Genomic DNA, 5,182 nt, shown 5'->3' with positions numbered 1-5,182 from the left:
GCGCTTACTCGCGCCCGCCGACGTCGCCGGGCAGCCGGCGTCCGGGCGCGCGGACGCGGGCTGCTCTTCACCTCTCCCGCGCCCTTCCAGCCCCGCCCTGCCCCCCGCGCCAACATCCCATTCCCACGCAGCTCTCGGCGCCATCCACGTGGCTGTCACTTCTGGAGCTGCGGTGGTGACCTGGGTGGATAAATGGGGACCCGTTAGAGGATGAGGAAGTTTGCTAAAATGGCTCAGAGCGCTCTTGCTGCCGATCACTCCGTTATCTTCTAATACGCCCACCCTCTTCCCCGGCGGTGGCTCCTGCCAAGCACCTCTGCACCAACGTCGTTCTTCCCTGCAGGGTGACTCTTCCTTTCGCGCCCCGAGACTGGGCTGACGGCGGCGGCTTTCGCTGCCGGGCACACTGCAGAGAGTCCGAGTGGGCGGTTCGGACACTTCCCAAGCCGACCAGAGAGGACTGACTGCCTCAGAGACTCCGGTCGCAGACAGACCATCCCTCCAGCAGACTCTGCGTCCGCTCAGGGTGGGCCTGGGTTCCGGGGGAGAAGGGCGTAAGTTGCGGACTAACTTTCTCATCTAGCTAAATATTCAAAGTCTAAGTGAGAAGGGGCGGACTAACTTTCTCATCTAAGTGGGTATTAAAAATCTAAGTGAGAAGGAAGTTGCAATGAGAGCCCGGAGGAGTAAGAGGTGAGACGAATTTGTCAGGTGATTGGAAGATAGTGACTTACTACTGTTAAGTGCCCGTTCGTGTTATTACCACATTTACTTCATCTATGAGGCAGTTATTCTTAGCCCTCACCCATTTCAGAGATGGATAATGGTGCAGAGCCTAAGGATGTTGCCTAGGGTCACGTAATGGAGCCTGGTTCCTCTAACACTAAACGCTAAGTTCTTGGTCACTACTTTGTACCGTAACACGGGGATTGCTTGAGTTCTAAGGGAGCCCTCGGTTCTCAGGTGCATCAGAAGGGAGAGTTGGGGAGGGGCACCAGGGAAGACTTCAGGGGATTTTGTCCAGGGTAGCACCTTGACCAAAGCCACAGAGTTAAGGATACCAAGTTGCCCAGCAACAAGGTTATTTTTCACAGCCTCTGGCTACTTCGTTGTTACCTCATAAAGGTTTACAGGGATCAGATATTCCTTATCTAAAAGTTAGGCAGATTCTAGCTGACCCTCAAGGGCCAGATCAGGCCTCCTCTTTTAATTCTCCAAAATCTTCAAGCTAAGGATTCTCTTGACTCTGGATGATTCTAGAACAAAAACAGTTCTAAAAACTTTGGAACCAGGTCAATCTCACTTTGCCTGTTCGGGCCCAGAAGTGAGACTAGAATGGTTCTATTACTATAAAAAGTATGGCAGGTTATCTATCAACCAAGGAAGTAGTCTCAAACCCCAGCTGGGATTTCTGGGATCTCCAGGCAACTTCTGTTGTGATCACCTTGATTTTTGGCCTCTGCTTCTGGAATGCTGTCTTGGTTCTATACCGTTTCAACTCCAGTGGAAAAAGAGCCTTTTGCCATTTCCACCACACTCATGCACCATTGCAGTAAATACAGAAGCTGGAGTTAGGGTGGAGTGAAGAAGGAATTATTCACATTACTGAGATTTAAAAAACAAAACAAAACAAACTTCAAACTGTATGTTGACCCATCCTGGGTCTTAAAATGCTCTTCACTCATCTCCCTTCCCGACAAGGAAAATTAGTGATCTTTATGGGAATGAGTCCTCAGTCTCAATTCCACCTCACGGACTTCTCCCTTGTGTTAAAAATGGCTAATATTGGGCCAGCTGGTGGCATGGTAATTAAGGCACCTCTGGATCCCATATGACAGCTACATGGTTCGAGTCCTGGACTCAGAGGCTTGGGAAAAAATGCCAGCTACGTGTGCATGCACACCCAAAATGCTGAGTGAAGAATGGAGGAAAAGAGATTGCAGTGTGGGGAACCAGCAGTTAGTGAAATAGCAAAGTGTGCTTCAAGGGTCGGAACTGCTTGCTTTCTCACTTTCCCTATCTCTGTCTCTCTGTGGTCAAATTAAAAAATAATGATAATAAATAAAATTAAATAAGTCTTTAAAAAAGAAAACTTCTATTAATACTGCATCATTTCATAAAATAAAAGGTATGCTAACACCAAAATTACCAAGAGTATTACCTTCTAATTTAAATATCAAACACATTTCATTTATAAAAACTTAGGACATTTTAATTTTTATATTCTTTAAATATTTAAATATTAAAAAGCAATAAAATGCTGGGACCAGCAGTTAGTGTAATGGCTATGTCGCTGGACTCCCACGTAGTCGACTGAGGTTCGAGTCCAAGCATTTTATTGCTTATTTTATTGGTTTTTTTTTGAGAAGTTTTTTGCTATAGGGCGCGTGCGCTCGCCAGAAGGACAGAGATAGAGAGATAGAAAGCGAGAAATCACCCCCCAGGGGAGATGGCCACGCTGCAATCCCTTCTCCTCCATTCTCCTCTCGGGATCTTGGATACGCACACACACGTGCCCAGCGTGAGTTTAAGCCACCGGGTCCGGGACTCGAACCTCAGTCGACTACGTGGGAGTCCAGCGACATAGCCATTACACTAACTGCTGGTCCCAGCATTTTATTGCTTTTTAATATTTAAATATTTAAAGAATATAAAAATTAAAATGTCCTAAGTTTTTATAAATGAAATGTGTTTGATATTTAAATTAGAAGGTAATACTCTTGGTAATTTTGGTGTTAGCATACCTTTTATTTTATGAAATGATGCAGTATTAATAGAAGTTTTCTTTTTTAAAGACTTATTTAATTTTATTTATTATCATTATTTTTTAATTTGACCACAGAGAGACAGAGATAGGGAAAGTGAGAAAGCAAGCAGTTCCGACCCTTGAAGCACACTTTGCCATGTGGGAGTCCAGCATCTTAACCACTATGCTACCTGTCGGCCCCAGAAGTTTACTGTTTTTAATGTCATTCCCTGGGAAAATACACAGGACCAGCAGTTGGCATAATGGCTACATCACTGGACTCCCATGTAGTTGACCATGGTTTGGGTCCCAGACCTGGTGGCTTAAAACTCACGCTGTGTGTGTGTGCGTGCCCAAGATCCCGAGAGGAGAATGGAGGAGAAGGGATTGCAGTGTGGCCATCCCCCCTGGGGGGTGATTTCTCACTTTCTGTCTCTCTGTCTCTCTCTGTCTTTCTGGCCAGCACACGTGCCCTATAGCAAAAACCTCTCAAAAAATAATAATAATTACAAATTTAGCAGCCCTCCTCCCCTGTTTAAAAAAATATTAGTGCTAGTTTATAGAAACCGAAGTCTGGAAATGACTAGTCCCAGGTCTGAAAAATCTATATTTCTGAGCAGGTTTTTGAAGGAAGTAGTTGGAGTTAGTAGTTGAAAATTAAGCTGACCCCAACAACTTCCACAGGAAGTATCCATTTTAAGGGGAAAGGCAGTTGAATCCTGGAAGATGGGCTGTGTGTAAGACTCACTCTCACCAACTAGAGGGAATCAGGAATCATTCCTGGTGACCCCTAAGCAGTACGAGGAGGCCAAAGCACGTGACTGTGGAGAGCTTATGAGTCCCTTCAGAGCCAATGTGATAAAAATAATTTATAGTAATGTGAAAACAGCAAAGTATGGGGAAAAGCATAGAGAAGTTTAAAATGTTTGCTTAACAAATATATCAACTCATTTTGTGAACTGCAAGAATTCAACTGTTTTTGAGCATCCAACAAATGCCAGGTTCTATTAATACACTTGGCTCTGAGGATACTGAAGGCATAGGCCAGAGTCCCTGCCTTCAGGGGCCCCAGGTCCAGGCGGAAGCAAACACACACTTAGTCACTGATGGGAAGAGATAGTGTTGTAGCAGAGGCACTCACGGGGCTCTATAGTAACAGAACCTGTGGTTCAGGGGTAGGAACAATTGATTACAAGGACCAGAAACTGCCTTGGAGTGAGGTTAAATGAAATTGAATTCCTGTTAAGGACATTGGAATATCTCCAGGAAGTCAGCTGCAAGACGTTTAGCGGGGGCTCTCCCAGAAACCTCAGAGTGGGAGAGGATGGTATCTCTCTCTCTCTTTTCACCCAGCATCTTGTCCACTGGGCTCTGCAGGCCTATGCCATTGTACCCTAAGGCCCCTGGTTTCTACTTCCCCCACAGGTTGAGCATGCAGGCAGCTTGGGAAGGCGTCACCTCTGCACCTGAATCTGGAGAGGCTTACGTCACCCGTGCCTAATATGGTCCGCTAGCTCAGTCTCAACTGCTGAGAGAGAAATCCTTTCCTGGCTCCACTAATCCAATTTCGTCCAAGCATTTGCTGTTTCTGGGCTACTGATAGGTGGGGCAACTCCTTCAAGAAGTGGGGACAGATTGAGAAGACATGATGAATGATTCCAGTTTGATAGGAAATAAGATTAATTCTGGCTGGGAACATGGGAGGCTTCTTGGGGCAAATGAAATTGGCACTGGCATTAGATGGTTAGAGGGCATTCTAATGAGAAGAAGACAAAAGTTCAGTTGTTGGAAATCCAACAGAGTTTAAGTATGTTGTAAAAACAACAATAAAAACAAAAGAACCCCTCAATTTCTCCCACATTCTTACTCAACACAGAACACTTCTGTGACCAGATGTGTGGGGGTTTACTCCCACATGCCCAGCAAGCAGTCATTTCTGCAGTGGGCACCAGCTGAGTATCGTCACAGTTCAATTCTGGGACTACTTATCTGCAGACGGCTCAGATCCTGCAGGTTAAAGGTTAAAAGAAGACTACCTCTGTCTACTTTTTTTTTTCCTTTCTTTTCTAGAGTACACATGCACTTGCCAGACAGAGACAGAGAAAGAAGAAAAAGCACCTCCCGATGGGGCATGGTCACTGCAATCCCTTCTCCTCCATCTCTTCCTCCTGTCAGGATTTTGGGCATGCACACCTTCATACCTGGTGTATTTTTCAAGCCACTGGGTCTGGGACTTGAACCAAACAGTCAACCATCACATCCAAGTTATGTAATCACCAGGCCAGAGAGCAAGCCCAGCCCTCCTCCACTTCTAATACTAATTGCAACCCTCAGGTTGTTTTACCTGTGCTTCTGACCACATCGAGAGCTCCTATAAGTCCCTTCTTGAGTTCAGTTAAGGTGCCAGAGTGGTTGGCAGAACTCAGGGAAACACAT

This window comes from Tupaia chinensis, unplaced genomic scaffold, assembly GCF_000334495.1.
Source record: "Tupaia chinensis unplaced genomic scaffold, TupChi_1.0 Scaffold000069_1, whole genome shotgun sequence".
NCBI classification, from domain to species: domain Eukaryota; kingdom Metazoa; phylum Chordata; class Mammalia; order Scandentia; family Tupaiidae; genus Tupaia; species Tupaia belangeri.
This window is presented reverse-complemented; position numbering follows the sequence as displayed.